Here is a 19,862-nt window from a genome sequence, read left to right on the forward strand (position 1 = left end):
ACAACAATAGCTAAACACCAGAAAAAAAAAAAAAAAAAGAAAAAGAAAGAAAGAAAAGAAAAAAAAAGCCTTGCATTCACTATTCAGCTCTGGACCATTCTCATGCTTCAGTTTCATGCCTGGTCGACACTGGACACTTGCTTGTGCTGTATGGAAATAACAAGTCACCATCTGGGGGTTTCATCATCTTACTCAGAGGCAGGCGTGTCTCTAAGGATTATGCTTTGCCTACTTGGCACGGAAATCCTGCTTTAGCTTCAGTGATTAGCAAATGTAGGGACTGATTTCCCTCAGTCTAGACCCCAAAGACTAGCCCAGACAGACACAGGAATTCCCATGAAAACCCTCTAGGCTGCAGGCCATGATTTACCTTCTGTTGTAATATTCTTGCTAGGATATTGCTAGTAAGGTTTTGCAAATCTTTCGGTTTAAATTGACCCATTAATCTGGGATTACAAAGTGCTAAAATCATGATCCTATTTGAAGAAGATAACTCAGGAGCACTGTAGGTCACACAGGAGTGGGCAGTGGGCGCGGGCTGGAAGAACAGTTAGGAGGCCGATGATCATTGTTTTGATTTAAGCATTATTTTCTAAGTTAAAATTATTTGTAGCCATCAGAAAATAATGGACTACATGGATCTCTCACATATGGCTAAATTCAAAGGGCTTTGATTTTAAAATAAGAACCCAGGTTTAATTGATTCTTTCATCAATCAACACTAAAATCAAGGCAAGGGTCTTAACCTAAGTAGTGTTTGTTGTTTTACTGGGTGTTTTTATTGGTGAATTTCCTAGTTGGCTTTCCAATTACTGACGTGTAGTTACCTACACCAAGAAATAAACAAAAAGATGCTTATTTTTATGAATACAAAGGGCAGTATTACTTTATTCATTTCTTCTTTAAACATTTATTGGGCTTCTGCCACATACCCGGCACTGTGCTAGGTGCTGGAAATACAACAATGAGAAAAATTACATTCCGTTCCTCCCTCATGAGGTGATAGTACCTCTTGAGACATGATCAATTAGAATAGATGTAAATTCACACATTTAGCAACTAAAAACATAAAAACTTTACAAATGACTGTTGAGTGACACCATTTCCTCTACATTAAGACACCAATTTTTTCTAGTTTATTACCATTCAGCAAAACTTATTTTTTTCTATCAATGTCTTTTAATTAGGAAGATAACTCTACTTTTTGGAGAAAATGGAAAACTTTGGAATATTTTTCTGTTTGGAAATACATTTCCCATCATTAGTTTTTATTTCAAAACTCTTCTATTATGGTTGAAGTTATACTTTCTCCCAACCTATCTTTCTGGCCTTATCTTTCATTATTCCCCCTTCCTGCTCAATGCTCTAGTCAAACCAAGCAGCTTCTCTTCTACTAAGATGCCCAACCTTTTCCCATCTCCCTATCTTTGCTCACCATGTCTCCTTTGCCTGAGATGCCCTTCCTCCACCTACCAACATCTCCACTTACCTAATCCTACTCAGTTCCAAGAGCCGGCCTCTATGCCATCTCCTTTATGAAGATGTGCCTGCAGAAGAGGGAGTTAAGCTTTCTGTTCTCCTCTGAACAATTAGAGCACTTTTTACTTCTCAGCAATAATGCAGGGCCAATAACATGTGTGTATATTTCTCTTCTTTTCTATTGGCGTGTCAGCTTACAGAAAGCAGGAATAATACCTTACTTTTATTACATTGCTTATAAAAACTTTTAATTTATTTATATATTGTAATAGGTGATTATAATTACATGTAATATAATTCTATTACATGTGATTATAATAATATATACTTATTATAATAATATAATATATAATTATACAATTACAATTATATTTTTATTTGTAATAAATAAGTTTTATTACCTCAATTATCCATGAAGACATGGCACAAATATTTCTTGAGAACTTCCTATGTGTCAAGTTCCATGCAAGGCTCTGGAGATATAGATACCCTTACACCCCATCTTACTGGTGGGCATTAAATACATGAATGCTATAAATATGGTATTTGTGTGATACCAAATTAATGGTCAAATACTCTTCAAATCTCGCCCAATTCTTGACCTGTGTTGGAGTAGAGGTCCCAGAGGCCATGGGGAATGAGTTTTTTTAGGGGTTTACACTCTCTGACAGTGCTTATTTTTAGTGGTATCTGACTCTTTATATACCTTGCATCATGAAAATTTGGTTAGGTCAACACTGGATCACCAGGAGAGAAGAGCTGGGCAACTCTTCAAACTAGCAGCTGCAATTTGTAATCAGGCCCAGGGGTGTAGCTTCTGCTATTGTCCAGGCTCTAACTGCCTTTTTCAGTCATGCAGTAGAGTGGCAAAGTTGGAAAAGTATAGGCTGCTTTGGTGTTAGACTTGCCTTTAGTATAGACACAGCTTCACCCATAACTAGAGGGAAAGCTTTGGGGGGTGCCTACTTCATCTGTAAAATAAGATAGTAATACCCTCCTCAGTGAAGATAAGTAAAACATGTAAACTCTAGTGTCCATAACTATGTCCATAAACTAGGTATGGTCTGTAGGCCAAATCTGACCTGCTGCTTGTTTTACAAATAAAGTTTTATTGGAACACAGGGACGCCAATTTATTATGTATTTTCTATGTGTCTGCGTAACATAGGCAGCACTGAATAGTCACAATCAAGACGGTATGGCTCATGAAGCCTAAAATATTTACCATCTGGCCTTTTATAGACAAAGTTTGCTGATTCCTGGACTAGAACACAGCCCTGCACCTGGAAGATAGTCAATAAATATTAATTGTCATAATTATTCTCTTTTTCACCAGACCTAATCTGGGTGAGAGTGGAAAAGAAAGGCTGGAGAAGAGTTGGCAGGAGAGGGACTAGGGTGGCTAATTTTCTCTTTCCATTTATTGGAAATTCAAATTGGAATTGAACTTGAGTCTGGGACTGAAACTTAATAGAGACCTGAAGAAGTAAAATTTCTTTCTTTTTTTCTTTTCCTTATTGAAAACTGTCCAAAACTTTTTCTTTCCTCTTGGAAAGCATTATATGTCACTGTTGAAGTTAATAGTTTGCTCTTAATAATGGTTATCATTGGTAGAGATCATGAAAATCTTCCATCAGAGCATAGCACTGCCATTCCAGGCAGTTTTTGCCTGTGTTGGTATTGATTTCAATTAAAACAAGTTATCTGAATCACTGGGCTTCCTGTTGGCTGCACTCATTGCCCAGTGATGCAAATGGAAAGCCTGTTTCAAACCTATGATATCTGGTTACTTACAACAAGGCCCAGGGAGCTGGGGTATAAACAAACCTCAAGCACCAATCGGTGTAGAAGGAAATGATCTTCATTTGCCCTACATGATGTCATCCATCTTGAGCCTGACAATTTTCTAAGAATTATTGACTGTGAGGCCAGGCAAATCTTACGAATTCATCTTACTCCTTATCAGGGCAGGTAGTCAAGCGTATCCCAAAACATTTGATTTGGTTCAATTCCTTGTGTACATATCCTTTCCTTCTCTCTCTCTCTCTCTTTTTTTCCCCTCCATTATGTCAATCTCTGTGGGAGGAGTTTGTGTGTTTGCACAAAGCATAGCATGATGGTGTTCTGTGTCTGAGCATTTATTCTGTGGGTGAGCATTTGAAAGCCTTTTCTCTTCTACTTGTTAGCTTACAAATAGCATAATCCAGTGATCAGACACCTTCATTTCACATAATGATTCAGCAATTTGTGTCAGAATGGTTCTTTATAATAGGAAAACAGACCATCATTTCCAAAGATACATGGCACATGAGGCCAAATGTATAGAACATGTTGTAATTTGTGCTTTTGTAAATTCACATATTTGAATCATTGCTTTTAAGGCTTGTGTACTAGATCAAGTCACCTAGCTAGAAAGTGAGCCTAAGTCACTATGGAACAGATTGACTGTTTTTTTCCCAAATTGCCTTCTTTCGGTCACGTAGCTAGACGATATTTCCTAGCCTCCTTTGCAGTTAGATGCAGCCTTGTGTCAGAGTTGTGGTCACTGAATGAGGTAGAAGGGATATACACCTTTTTCAGGCCTAGGCCATAAAATCCTGCCAAATGCAATCCTCTAATCTCTTTACCGATCTTATAGCGGAATAGAGAGGACTCCAAGGACATACAGGAGGGAGATGTGGCAAGATGGAAGGGGCCTGGGTTCCTGAATGTGAATGTGGAGCAGATCTCCTAGCCCCACTCCTTGCCATCACCAACCCATACTGCACCGTGATGAGATCTTTTGTGCCACTCTTACCATCACCCCACACAGGACTGTGAAGAGAACAAGCAAACAGTTACTGTAAGTCACTGAGCTTTGGGGTTGTCTGTTACAACAGTGCGTCTAGCCTGACTAATGTACTGGCTGTCATTCTTCTGTGTAGCATTGTTAATTTTTAGTCATCATCTTCACAAATGCAATAACTTTCATGACATTATATTTTGCTGTATTGTACGAAATAGATGATATGCTATAAAGGTGTTTAGAAATGTGAAGATGTGTGGGCATATTCATTGAAAATAAAAAGGCTCTTATGTAGTTTTTCCTCCACAACTTTCCTGTGCTGGAGGTAACTTGTTCAATGTCAAGGTAACAATAAGGGCTTGATGTCTTAGTTTCATTTTGTAAGCAGAACTTTTTTTTGTAGAAATACCTGTTTTCCCTGGGTGGGTCCATTACTCTATATTAATTGAGCCAACTGTATATGAAATATCAAGCTAAATTATTGGGGAGAAAATGGCAAATTATATTTTGTCTTTGTTGGGCTGAACATTTATTTGTGTCTTAGAGGGAAGTGAGTATGGCTTTAAGGAGGAAAGGATGAGGAAGTAATTTTGCAGATGAGGAATCTGCAAAAGGTTTAGTGTTACTCTGTGATTTTCCTCTGTCACTGGCTGGCCCAATCCAGGTGAGGTGGCAGGTTTAGGCTTGATCACAGAGTGAGAATTTTGCAGAGCATAGTGTCAGACCTAGGATGGACACACACATGGGCAAGAAGCAAAGCGCTATTGTTAAAACCAGGAAGATGTTGGGAACGTTTGTTTCTGCTACTTATCCCGAGCTGACTGATGCTTGGGGGATCAGAGAGTTTAGCTAACTTAACCTAAGCTCATAGACTAATAAGTTGTGGAGCCAGGATTTGAATCCAGGAAGCCTAATTCCAGAACCTGTGCATATAACCACTCTTGTGTAGGAGGAAGAATTTCCTGGACTTTGTGTGTAGAGTAGACTGGAATAGGGAGAGGTCAGAGACAAGGAGCCTATTTAGGAAGACTCTAAATATGAAGTTATAGGAATCTGGAAGAGGGTGCATAGTTAGGGACTCTGCTTTACATAGAGTAGCTGCCTCACAAACAACACTTGAAAAGGTGAATGAGTGAGTTTTTCTCACTACAGGTGCCAGTAAGTGCTGCTGTCGCCACCACATTCTGGGTAGTCATTTTCTTTACTGTACTTCTTTGCTTTACCCACACATCATTGCTGGCAGAGTCACTGAGTCACAGCTTCCCTGAGGATGATCGCCGCCCCCCACCAATGGCTCAGCCTGCACTCTCCAAACAGATGGAGGGCACCCTGCCCTTTTGCTAAATCCTCAGTCAGCACCGTCACAGCTCTTTATTGCCTTTTCCCATCCTTTCCTTTGCGGGTTCAGCGCTGTTAACTGAAATTTAATTCACTCTTCCTTCATGCTACTTATAACGTCCCAGCAGAAAGTCTCTTCTCTGATAAGTCCTCTTGCCCTTTCTCTAACCCTTTCTTTTGCATTTTGTGCTAAGGATGGCATAGGGGGTTATTAAAAGATAAAAAGAGTCTCTCTTCAGTTTCACAAATGCAATTCTTTTCTGATTTGGTGATATTTAGAACCTGGGAACATTAGCCTACATTCCCAGTCTGTGCTCCCCGCTGCCTAAATCCTCATGCTAGAAAAGCAGTCAGCAAACTTAAAACCCATGATTGCTCTAAGTGGGTCTAAGCAAGTCCCATATTTCGTTGGCAGTTGGAAATGGAGAAGAACAAAGGAAGGAAAGGAAAAGTGGTAGGACAAAGGGAATGGGGTGAAGAAGAAAGAGGAAAGTGTGGAGAAAGCTTGTTTGTACTAAAAGCATGCATTCTTATCTTCAAGATGTCCATTTAATGCCATTTTTTTTTCTTATGTGGTAGAAGCTGATGTCACCTTCTGGGGATAAAATGGTAGGATATCTTTGAAAGTAATTTTTACAGGAATGAATAATTTTGTAAAATTTCTGACACAGGTTTATATAACCAAGATGAATTTTTTTAAAAAAGGATGGTTTAATGTGAAAAATCTATTTCTGGTAGGTATTATGCCTCTCATAATGTGGTCATCTTTTAAATGACAATAATTAAAGTGCAGTGGGGCTGCGCATGAGTGGTAGCCAGCAGCATTGGAAAGATGGGAAAGGAAGAGCAAAAAAAAAAACATGATCACTTTGGTTCCAGAAAACCTCCTAAAAAGAGGAAGGCGTATCAGGCCCTCAAAGCCACCCAAGAGAAGCAGGCACTTTTGCAAGAAAAGGAGCAGAGGAAATGAAAAGAGCTCCAGTTTAAGTGACTAGAATGGTTCCTAAATGATTCCTGGCAGCAACTACATGACAGGGTGCACCTTAGATGGTTAGAAGGGAAACCCCATGGCTTGAAAATGCCAGATAAACCTTTCTTGGCCTTTGTTGTAGGCATCCAAAGGGTTAATGTGGTGAGTTTACTGGTGCAGAGTATCATTGGAAAACTTTGCCTAAGTAAGATTTTCAGTGGTATCTTTGTGAAAGTAAACCCTCATACCATAAAAACGCTTTGGTATAGTGGACTCTTATGTGGCCTGGGGACTTTCCAAATCTAAAGTCTGTTCGGGAACTCAGCTTGAAACACGGACAAGCTAAGGCCAAGAATAAAATCATCCCTCTGACAGACAACACAGTGATTGAGGAGCACCTGGGGAAGTTTGGTGTCATTTGCTTGGAAGACTTCATTCATGAAATTGCCTTCCCAGGGAAGAATTTTCAGGTGATCTCAGGGTTCTTGCACCCTTTCCAACTCTCAGTGGCCCATCACACTACCAAGAATAGGGTGCGCTTCCTCAAGGAAGTGGGCTCACCTGGTTATGGAGGCACACATATCAATCAGCTCATCCAGCAGCTGAACTAAACTTGGAATCTCTGAAAGTACAAGTGCATTGGAAGAACGTCTTTTTGTTTTATGTAATTGTTACCCAGTATCTTCAAAGAAGGTTGTTTTCTGCTATATCCTCAGAAACTGGAGGGGAGGTGTCAGGGAAAAGATGGCAATGTTCACAGCAGGCACTTTTCATCCCACCCCAGTTCCAAGGAAAAGTTCCTATGTATTTTCCACATTAGCCACCATGCACCTCTGAAACCAGCAAAGGACTCATGCCATGGAGGAGGGAGTCCTGTTTTGTCATATCTTCTTTCCTGGGCTTTAATGTTGGTGAATGAATACCCAAGCATGAATACAAGACAGCAGTGGACCAAGCCCAGGGGCCTACTTGAACGTGGGGATTCCCACGGCCTTGCTTTGGGAAGAACTTGAAATACAATTAGAAAGAAGTGCACACGCATATAAAAATTATGACAATTAACCTGGAACAAATATTCAGGAAGGCTGAAGTGAAGTCTATGAAATCATGAAGGGTGTAGCTTCATAATAAACAATAGCTCAGTTTCATAGATGTTTACTTAGTGTATGGATTTCAACTCATGTACTAAGCCCTGAGAATACAGAGATAAAAGAGACACAGTCCTGCAGTGAACTGGGGACTCATACAGTAATTCATGTAGAACAGAGGTAGTGGTGGGCTTCCTAAATGACGTGAAGGATGCAGTAAGTCTTGAGTGAGCAGATCTTCAGAAGAAAACATCGCAGTCAGAAGAAAGGAAGGGCCTCTGAGGAACGATGAGGATTGTTCAGAATTGATAGCGCTTAAAACGTGAAGCAGAGAGTGATGGGCAGTGACAGTGGAGAAGTAAGAACACCTTGCTACTTTTACATGGCAATTAGGACATTTAAGGATTATATTATTCCATGGAAACGCTCACGTTCCAGTGGTGCTGGGAAAACTGAATAACTACATGTAAAAGAACGAAACTAGAACATTATCTAATACCATACACAAAAGTAAACTCAAAATGGATTAAACACCTAAATGTAAGACTGGATACTATAAAGCTCTTCGAGGAAAACATAGGCAGGTACCTCTCTGACATAAATTGCAGCAATATTTTTTTGGATCTGCTCCTAGAGTAATGGAAATAAAAACAGAAATAAACAAATGGGACCTAATTAAATTTAAAAGCTTTTACACCGCAAAGGAAACCAAAAACTAAACAAAAAGACAACCTACGGAATGGGAGAAAATATTTGCAAATGATGCAACTGACAAGGGATTAATTTCCAAAATATACAAACAGCTCATATAGCTCAATATAAAAAGAAAAAAAACCCAATCAAAAAATGGGCAAAAGATCTAAATAGGCATTTTTCCAAAGAAGATATAGAGATGGCCAACAGGCACGTGAAAAGATGCTCAACATCACTAATTACTGGAGAAATGCAAATCAAAACCACAATGAGCTATCACTTTACACTGGTCAGAATGGCCATCATCAAAAAGTCTACAAGTAATAAATGCTGGAGAGGGTGTGGAGGAAAGGGAACCCCCCTACACCGTTGGTGGGAATGTAAATTAATGCAGCCACTATGGAGAACAGTACAAAGGATCCTTAAAAAACTAAAAATAGAGTTACCATATGATCCAGCAATCCCATTTCTGGGCATGTATCTGGAGAAAACTCTAACCGGAAAAGATACATGCACCACAATGTTCATAGCAGCACTATTTACAATAGCTTAGTCATGGAAGCAATTTAAATGTCCACAAATAGATGAATGGGTAAAGAAGATGCGTATATTCCAATATACAATGGAATATCACTCATAAAAAAGAATGAAATAATGCCATTTGCAGCAACATGGATGGACCTAGAGATTATCACACCAAGTGAAGTAAGTCAGACAGAGAAAGACAAAATCAGATAAGATCACTTATATGTGGAATATAAAAAAATGATACAATTGAACTCATTTACAAAACAGAAATAGACTCACAGACATAGAAAACAAACTTATGGTCACCAAAGGGGAAAGGGGGGAGAGGAATAAATTTGGAATTTGGAATTAACAGATACACACTACTATATATAAAATAGATAAACAACAAGAACCTACTGTATAGCACAGGGAACTATATTTAGTATCTTGTAATAACCTACAATGGAAAAGAAGCTGAGAGAGAATAAATATACATATGTATAACTGAATCACTTTTCTGTACACCTGAAATAGTGTAATTCAACTATACATCAATTTAAAAAATTTTTAATGAATAAGATCAATAAAAAAATAATATTTCAGATAAAACCCTAGAAGATTAATAATAAATTATCTGCATGTTATAGCACATGTTTGATGCCATTCTCAGCATATGGTTATTTCCTATATTCTTACATATAAATGGTGTGAGTCTTGCTCATTTAAATACTTAACTATGTGTGCAGTATGTGTACATCAGAAAACACAAGAGATGTATCAGAGTAGTATATATTTAAGTATTAACTACAGGGCACAAAAACAGTTTCTTATGAATTCAAAGGAAGGAGAAAACCTTTGTAGGTTGAGTGACACCCTGTGGTTCTTCTTCCTCTTTTTACTCCTTTTCCCCTCTTCCCTTTCTTTCTTTCCTTCCACAATTATGTACTGGTCTCTGTGTGCCAGGATGTATGCCAAGAACTGGGAATATAGCGGTTAGCAGAAATAGGTGGCTATTAAACAATTCTCCCCCAAACATAATTATAATAATAATGTGTTCTCAAGAAAGCATACTCCATAAAAGGGCATAAACAAGGCTGAATGCCACAAAGGAAATCTTCCTGAAGAGTTTGTTAAACTGACACCTGAAGCATAATGAGAAGACAGAACGGATTCCTGAAGGAGGAGTAGGTGTGGACAGATGGTGAGGAGCAGGGGAGGACATGTGAGCCTCGCTAAATGAAGTGACGAAAGACAAGGACAGGAAGACTCCCAAAGGACGGCTCAGAGGATTCATCTGATCCATAATGAGAACATCAGTTGCGACACTATTCCTTCTTCAGTTACTCTATATGAAAACCTTTTCTGACACCATTAAAATCCATCCTTTCTTCATATCCTACTTTTTATTTTAGTGGTTTCTGTAGGACTTACAGGCTTTCTATTTTTTCTTTTCTCATGTTCCTTTATCAAGTAATTAATTTAGACCACACTCATTTAGAACTCATTTCGACACAATTTAGTTCAAAAAAGATTGCTGTATACTTGGAAGAAACACAAATACATTTCTTTCCATTTCTTCTGTATTTTACCTTTTAATTCAGATATATCTCACACCAAATTAGGCTGCACTGAAGGTCCTGAAACAACTTTGACCTTTTTAATATGGCAATTTCCATGGCAGCCCTTTCCGATCACCATTGCAAGTTTGGCTATAAGACTGTTTCTTACTGGGTGCCTTGGCTAGTTGGGGCCAAGGATTTGGACATAACCTTGTTGCTACTGCTGGCACCTATCCAGGCCCAAATATCTTGATGCTGGTATTTCTCCCCTTCTATATTTAACATATGGGCTTATTGAACTTCCTTCAGTGCTCAGTAGCCAATGATCAGGAAGCTGAATATGATAGGCCTGGGGTGAATCATAACAGCTATTCTGAGGTTGCAGGATTCTTCCTTGCCCAAACCCAAGACGCAACTTTGTTGGGAAAACTCACAAAGCCGAGATTACTGATTGAGAACTCAGAAACCTCAAGCAGGCACTCAGAGCTGCTCAGGAATCAAATTATGTTTCTCCATCTCTGTGGGATGACTGTACCATATCATCTCCTTTTTCCTCAAACATCCCACACATCCTCCTCCTACTGATGACCTAGACTCATATACTTCATTGAGAAAATAGAAGTCATTGAAAATGAACTCATCTTCCCACCACAAAACCTGTCAATTTGGTGCATTTGCATCCCAATTCTCCTTCCTCCACAATGAAGGAAGTGCTCCTCCTCTAAAAAGAAAGGATATTTTTCTACTTTCGCTCTGGATCCCACTACCTCTTGCATTATCAAAGACTTTGCTCCTTGAGTTATTCATGCTTTCCCTCAGCAGTAACATCTCACTGTTCATTTAATTATCCCCTTTATCATACAAGCATGCTGTACTATTTCCTCCTAAGACTTTTTTTTCACATAACCATACATACTGTTTCAGTTCCTGCCTTATTTTCTGTTCTCCTTTGAACCAAACTCCAAATATATAACTGAACAAACTGTTTCTACCTCCTCATCTTTCTTCCACTCTTCAACCCAGTCCAATGTGCTTCTACATCTCTTCTACCTGGAACCCCCTCTGGTAAGGTCAACAACAACCTTCAGGTTGTCAAATCCAGTGAACTTCTTCCCTGCTCATCTTCCTTGGCTTCTCAGCAATATTTGTCAAAGTTGACATTCTACTTGCTTGAAGCATGCTTATCTCTTGGTTTCCAGGATCATTTTCCTAATTTCCTACTACTTCTCAATCTTCTCTGTTGGGTTCTCTTCTTAAATGTTGGCATTTCTCAGAGGTTGTCCTGGGTCTTTATCTTATCTTCTGTCTAAATTTTTCTTCTTACTTATATCATTCATTTCCACTGTTTTAAATTTCATGTGTTGAGTTGTGGTAACTTATTTCTTGCTTCTTCATTTGTATAAATTATGAACGTCACATATGCAAATGCCCCAAGCAGAACACTGAACTCCTTTGTTCTCGTTTGACTTAAGCAACTCTTTATCCAGTTGATCAAGATGAAACTGAAGAGCCATTCTTTTTCTTTTTAAAAATTTGAGGTGAAAAGCACATAACATAAAATGAACAATTTTAAAGTGAAAAATTCAGTACTTACTATGACTTAGCCACTGTTCTATTGGTTTCCCATGAAATAATTCATTTAAACCTCAAAACGGTGCAGTAGATACTATTATTATTGCTCTTTGCAGGAGAGGAAACAAAGCAATTTGCTCAAGGTCATCAGCGAATACACGGTTGAGCCAAGAGCTGAGCTTCAGGAATGTCTCATTAGCCTGTTCTCTGATTGTTATATTAGATTGTCTAAATCACATCATGTCTTTCTCCTTCTAAAAGTTGTTCAATGGTTTCCCATTCTACTAACAATATGCATCATGACCTAGAGGCCCTGCATGAGCCGGCCCTTGACTATCTTTCCACCCTCATCCTACCCCTCTCCCCGTTACTCACTCTTCTCAGTGACTTCTTCCCTCAGGCATTTGAACACACTGAATTTCCTCCTGCCTTCAGGGTCTACACACATCCTCCTCCCTCAGCTGAAAACATCCATTCCTCCTTCCATCCTTCATGTCTCAGCTTAAATGACAACTTCTCTGGGTGCCTATTTCTGCAGTAAATATCCTTTCCTGTGATTCATCTCTCTTTTTCTTTTTTAATGCTCAAAGCTGTTATTTCAACTTGTAATTATGGTGTTTTTTATTGCTTTGTTTGGTTGGTTTTTGCTTGTTAAACCTCTAGAATATAAGCCTCTTGAGGTCAAGGACTATGTTTCATTTATTTGTTTGTCCTTGTTATAAATATTATACCCCCTGAATTTTTCACAGTTCCTGGTACAGGTTGGATTAATGAATGAATGGCTCCAATTCTATATTTTATGTAGGGAAAAATGAGTTGAATTACCTAGATTTTTATTTTGGTCTTTGAGTAGTTCTGTATCCCTTCCTTCTGTCTTCTCACCGCCTACTCAGTGGAGAAAAGAAAAAGAAACTGCCCTCAGTTCCAGATGTTGCTAAATAATTTTCAACTTTATTGCTCTGGGCAGGCTCTGGTTGAATTCCTCACTTGATTCCAGGGAAGATTAAGCAGAACTTGTCCAAACAAAGTACAGCCTAGCAACATCTGGTCTCTTCGTGGTGTGGTTTGAAGTGCTTGCTGGTTGGTGGCTCCTTGTTTCCCCTCCATGTCTCTATTCATTTTTTTCAAGTAATAACACTTGGAGTTATTAAAGCAGACACCTGGCACATTGGTCAGGCAGTACAGCTTTACCTTATAATCAGTGCATCACTGAGACGAAAATAACACCATGCCACAGTGTGACAATTATAAGACTGCAGGAAGCAAGACAATACCCAGCCTGTGATGACAACCCACATTCTGCCAACTCTATAGAAAATGAGTCCACAAATTGCTTACTCCAAGCTCTCCCACATGAGTCTGTTCCCCAAAAAATACTTGCCTCTTAATTCAGAGAGAATGCCCCTAGGAAGATGAAGAGGTAGAACTCTGTGAAGTGTCCTGACATGTGGCTTTCTGCTACACATTGATCTTAAACTTACACAGCTGCTGTCCCTTAGGATAATCAGGAAAATAGAGGGCTCAGAAGTCATGACAGCTGTCTTTTACTGACTGCTAGAGGATTTACATGCAACTTTAACCATCTCGCAAAGTAGGAGTTACATTTTTGCCTTCGTGTCAGATAACGAAACTGAAGATTCAAGATGCTAGCCAACTTGTCCTTTGCCATTTGACTAGGAAGTGGAAAAGCTAGAATTCTAACCTCTGTCTGAATGACTATCAAGCCACAGTGATACCTGGATACCACACTGCTTTCAAGATTAAAGACTATTAATTATAAATAACTTAAATACTAGGTAAATATATATATTAGTAAAAGTTAAACCTCAAAGTGGGATACATTGCGTATCATTAGCAATAGCCTGTTGTGTCTTTAAAACATATTTGAGTTCTTGGTTAATTATTTTAATCATGATATTAATAACATGTATTGATTGAGGGGTTCCCCTGTCCTGGGTGCAGTGCTATTGGTATTATCTTCTTTCTCTTTATAAAAACTCTATGAGAGGAATACTGTGATTATCTTTATCCTATAGAAGAGAAAGCTGAGGTTAGAGAGGTTAGTTAGCTCAACCAGCTATAAAGTGGCAGAGGCTGGAGAGTTGAACTCCCAAACCATGCTCATAACCATGTTAACTGGCCTTCCATGCATTAACTGTGATCATGCAGCTTTCCACCTGTTCCTAGCATTTAAGCAGATGTTATCTGTAGATTCTGGCAGAGTCAACACTGATGGTTCTGCAACTTCCTGTCACAGTACCAAGAACTAATTATACGTCTTTCACAGAGCCATCGCAATGGCATGGATAAGTTGAAGGCATGAGATTCTGGATAATTTACTACAGTCGTGGACTATCTACTGGGTGTGATGCATAGCACAAGGAGCAATTCATTGGCAGACGGAAAAGATGTGGAAATTATGTACCCTATTCTCAAGCAGTTTAGTAAGAAAAAAATTTTAAGTGTAAAAGACCTGGTTGAATAATTGAATAGCAAGAATTTAATTTCGAAGGAGTTATAGTACTCGTTCAATGAGTAAAGGTCTATTGAGTGCAAAAAAACTACATTCTAGGAGCTGGCACATGGGTTTTGATCAGGCGTCTGAAAATGGTAAGATATAGATTATTAGAGACGGAAGAAAAGTTGGAGAGGAAGCCAAGCATAAATAAGAACACAGATGCAGGATGTAGCAACTTGGTTGGCAAGCGATGGGCATGAGTAGAACCGGAATCCGGGATAGAGAGCCAGTGGGGGGAAGAGCAGGTCTTTGGCCAAGCTGCCATGACCTCAGAGCGCTCAGAGGGACGCTGTTCTTTAAATGACCCCAAGTATTGTTCAGGCCATCTTGTTTGTCACTGTCTCTCTTTGACTTTCTGTTTGTCTCCTTAAACATGAAACAATTTCCTTCTCCGCCCTCATACAAGTGACTTATATAAAACCTACAGCCTTCACTGCCAGCCACTAATTAATTATCTTGCAGGTACGCCTTCCCAGGTTCAAAGGAGCCTATGCATAAAAATTGCTACATTTTCCACTTATGGAAATATCATGTAATATCAACCAGACACTATTCATCAGCACTTGAGCAATCGACGCACTTTTACCAAGTTCCTTCATGTGCAGGGTATGGGTCTAGGCACTGTTCCTAAAAATTAGGTGTTTTATAAAAAGCACTTGCAATGATTCAGAAATTTCTTTTTCTTTGATATCAAAAGAGCTGAGTGAAATCTTTGGGGTTTGTTAAAAATGATAGAAGTGGGAACTTTTCAGATAGACATTGAATGTGGGTGTTAAGTGGGTTTTCAATGGTATTTGATTCATCAAATTTATCTTGCTGTTATTCTGAGTTATTATTTTTGCCTTTAAAGTAGAATATTTGGAATGGGGGAACACTTCCTTTATTTTTTAGATTGTTTTCAGTTTCCTGAAAATAGATATAATGAAGGAGAGAAAAGAACAAATGGCAATGCTTTGGATAAGTCAAGGCATGACTACTTTATAATGTCAAAACAGCTAAATATATTTTCCTTTATGATGTGTAGGGGGACATTCAGCCCAGCAAGCATGTGTAACATTTTCATATTCAAATCCAGCTATACAAGCTACCATTGTACCAAGTAGTTCACTCTTAAATGCCCCCACCCCAATCTCAATCACTGGCCCACATTAATTTGTGCAATAGTTAAGAGCAAGCTTCTGCCTGGGTTCACTTCCCAGCTCTGCTACTCACTAACATATCTCATAGGGTTGTTCTGAGGATTAACTGAAGCAATATGCATAAAAGCTGCCCAATATAAGCAATATATGTTGGCTGACAGTAATACTTAAAATAAAAATAAAGGAAAATGAGCCTGTTAGCTCTGTGACTATAATAATACTAACATTGTCTTTGTAATACTGATACTGTTTGAGATGAAATTTATAATCTATTAAGCATTGTGCCTATTTTACATCTCATTTAATCCTCACAATGTAGCCATCCATGAGTTGGTGTCATTACTGTTTCCCTTAACTTACAGTTGGGGGTCAAGTGACTTGCCTAGGGTCACACAGGTTGGGAGTGATAGAGCAGAATTGGAAACTGAGGCAGTATGATTCCAGAACTTTTACCTTTAGTCACTCTGCTGCACTGTCTTTGCATAATTATTCTCAGTTACGCAGCCAGTTCTTAAAATCCAATTAGTCATCCTTCAAGTTCTCTATCTTCTCTAGATAGCCTCAGAACCCAGTACTATCGACTCCCTCTGTAAGGTACTCATATACTTCCGCCAGGCTGAGATTACTTTGGTTGGCTTTTGTTAGAAATCACATTCCAAAGATACCCAAAAACTTTACCATTATCTAGAGATTCAAATTAAATACGAGTTGTAGTTTTATAATATTCCAAAATGTTCACATATAGTCCTGTGTGGTAGGTACCATTATTCCCATTTACGGATGAAAACCTGAGGCTCAGAAAAACTAGATAACTTTCCCAAAGTCTCATAATGAGTATGAATCAGAAAGCTCCTGATTTCTGGTCTAGTGTTCTTTCCATTAGTGGTGTGACTAAATTAGAGTCAAGATTCTTTTTTTTCCTTACTAGCATAATTTGGGGTCTCTAGATTGCCCTCATTTCATAGCAACACAATTATAATGATGAACTTTGAATCGATCATCCCCTGGGTTTGTTTAAAAAGGTAAAGGCCATGCTTAGCTTCTATTTTGCTGTGCATGTTTGGGAGGGAAATGGTTTACTACAAGAGCTCTGCTGTATTTCTGTGAAATTTACATGCATGCTGTGAAGTGATCTTTGAGTTCATGCTCTTGGACTGTGTTTCCCACCTACTTGCAGGATGATGAAACTGGACAGCTGCTTCCTGGGGGCAAGGTGAAGATGTAGATAATATGCAGTCCCTTCCAACCACTGGAAAGGAGTTCAACCATAAGACCCAAAGACCCCTCAGCCTTCTGTTCCACCGATGGCTTCTCAATGATCTGCTTGCACATTCTTTTCCTGCTTGGTAATTAGCACCAGCTGTCTCAACTTAAAAGGAAGGAATCCCTTTGAAATCCTCGCTATCCTCCGTGAAATGTGCTACTGAAACGTGCTAATTAGTAACTGGACTTAGGACAACACAGACATGTGTTTCCTGTGAGTACTGTAGAAGGAAGAGGAGGAGGAATATGAACATCTGTTTAGTTGCATATGTGTGTGTATGCTTTTCTAATGTTCAAAATGACATTTTTAATGAAAATCTCTCTGCTCAAATGGGACTGGTAGCCAGTAGCCAAGGCCCAGGCCCCCCATGCGTTGATTGCTCTCCCTTCAGTTGCAGTCTCTGCTCAAGCTTGTCAGTATCTCCGCATGCAGAGAGCAGGGCCAGTGGAGCCTTCTCTCTGTGCCTCAGCAAACTGACTTCCCTGTCAACATCCCCTTGCCCTTCACCAGAGTATCAGGAATCATGAGGCTCCAGGGAAATAAAAAAATAACACCTCTTCCTTTGGGGACCGCTGTCCCAGAGTACACTGATAGCCAAGTGGGTCTGTCACAATTAGTGCATCCCAGTATTTGAGGAGAGAGCCTAGAAACATAATGTAGCATTGTGTTAAATGCACTTTGCTAAAAATGGAGGAGCCACTGGTTTGCCAGTTCAAACTATGATTGAAAATCTGCATCTTCACAAATGACTTTGAGCAGCAAGTCCCAGGGTTTCAAACTTCCTTGCTGGTCTGGGGGCAAGAGCTGCTCATGACACAGATGGGAAGCTGGTTGGTTTTATGGGAGCACTTGGGAATTTATTGACAGGATGAAGGGAGCTCACAGGAGGCTTAGAAAAAGGGTGGGTAGCATTTTCTAACTCCAAAGTCATTCTCTTAGAACAGGCCGGTCAAGAACCTACCCTGGCGTTCCTGCTGCCATCACAGCAGTGATTATTGACAACCCAGAGGCTGCTGCAGCAATAATCTTCACCCCAACTCTTCTCATATTCTTGCCTTACTGGCTCACCAGTTAAAGTCTTGGGGTAAGTGTTTGATAGGTTGAACTTAGGTCACATCATTTCCCCCTGCTCGTAAGGTGGGATGGGGACAGTCATCAAAAGATCTGCCCTGTTGATGGGAAGCTCAGTCTGGAGGTTGTTGTTGTTCTTTTCAAAATCACATATGGTGGTGGAAGGATAATTCCGCATGTGGAAGTCAGGTTATTCTTGGCAACAAAATTTGATAAATAACTACTACAGAGGCCTACTGAAGGCGGATTCTGTTAGTCCACTGTGCATCAATTGTGGTTAGATGCAGTCTTGTGTGGCCAGTGCTGTGAGAGACCTGCCCTGTTAATCTGAACATCTGGCCTAAATGGCCTTGCTCTGGGAAGTCAATCAATAACTGGGAGTCTCCTGCTGCACCCCAGGGTATAGCAAGCCTCATTCCAAGGACTCCGTACCTCATGTGCATTAGGTCTATGTTAGCTCTTCGATTACCCACCTGGTTCTGCCCCATGCCCTTGACCCATTCCCAGACATCCTGCCCTTGACATCTGTGGGCTCTTGGGCTTTGGCTTGGCTGCCTGGCTTCTCTGAATTTGTGATTTCAGGCTCTCTCCAGCTGGGTAGGTCAGATAAGAACGTCAGGTTGCTATTCTTTCTCCTACATGTTTGCTCTTCTAACTGCACCAGGCTTTGCTATTTGGACTCCTACAGCCGTAAAAGACATCACCATTCTTTTTCTTTCCTGCATCTGTTTAGAGGCAAAGGGAAGAAGTGAGAATAAAAATATCATCGTGTGTTTCTTTTGGAGACAGAACAGATTGACACATGTGATGTGAGTGCTCCAAACCCAATGCTGCCTTAACTCTCCAGCTTAAAATCTGTAATGATCTCTGCAGCCTTCCAAATTAAGTTCAAGTCACTAGGCAGGCAGGAGCGTCTCTGATGTCTTTGTCTCCCATTCTAGGCCTGAGCTTTGCTAAGCTACATTTAGTTTCCCTGGCAAGCTGTGCTTTCTCCCGTCTTCATCCCTCACACTTAGGAGGTTTACCTCCACATTTGTAGGGCTGAGGGCTTGCGTACAAATGGAGGCCACAGGCCACATTTCCAGATTCTTCAAATGTGTCGATTAAGCTAACATGCTGTTACATCAAATGTGTTCTATCCTTTACCTTTGATAAAAATACGTTTGTAACTACCTAGAAAGCTAGGTTTAGATTTTGAATCCTCAGACTCTTCAGAGTTTCACATCCGAATGTCATCGTGCAGGAGAGAGCTGCCAGCCCCCAGCCCAAAAGCCTTCTCTTCCCACCCCTCGATCTGTCCCGCACGATGTCTTTTCTGTGTGAGTGTATGGACACCCCAGCCTGCACACCCGGGCACCACATCCACAGCCCCTGCACATGGCCATTCCCTAGCAGCAAGCACATAAGCAACTTGGCCCTCTCTTAGGAGGGTGGAAGAAGCCACACAGGTTCTGCAAGGGGGCCTGGAGCCACTGGGGCAAGGACTTCGGGGGTCCTGGTTTCGAGAGCATGGTCTAGAATGGAAGGAATGGGAACAGGCTCTGGGTGGGCATGAGCCCTTGTCCCTGTAGACTCTTTAACCAGAGGGAGGGGCACAGCTGGAGGAGTGCTAGAGCACTAGGTCCTATTGCTTGGTCCAAGGGTGAGGCTGGCACATATTTTTCCCTCTGATAGGATGCCCTTACCCTACTTTATCTAAATGAGTCACGTCCATCTCTCAGGTATCCTCACATTCCACCTCCTTCCTCCAAGAAGTCTTCTTGATTCTCCCAGGGTGGGGTACATGTTTCAACTAAACTGGCTGTGACACTTACTGTGTGACTCTAAGTGATTTAACCTCTCAGCACCTCAGTTTACCTTCAAGACTGTCATGAGGA

The 19,862-nt window shown here is 40.1% G+C and overlaps 1 pseudogene across 1 annotated transcript; it reads left to right on the forward strand.

Annotated features, from left to right (window-relative positions):
• The first annotated feature begins 4,316 nt into the window (after positions 1-4,316).
• On the forward strand, positions 4,317-16,834 carry LOC309641190 (large ribosomal subunit protein uL30 pseudogene; annotated as a pseudogene). The gene has a single exon. The product of its transcript is annotated as a large ribosomal subunit protein uL30 pseudogene (transcript).
• The last annotated feature ends 3,028 nt before the right edge of the window (positions 16,835-19,862 follow it).

This window comes from Balaenoptera physalus (assembly GCF_965194825.1).
Source record: "Balaenoptera physalus genome assembly, chromosome: 13".
Lineage (NCBI taxonomy): Eukaryota > Metazoa > Chordata > Mammalia > Artiodactyla > Balaenopteridae > Balaenoptera > Balaenoptera physalus.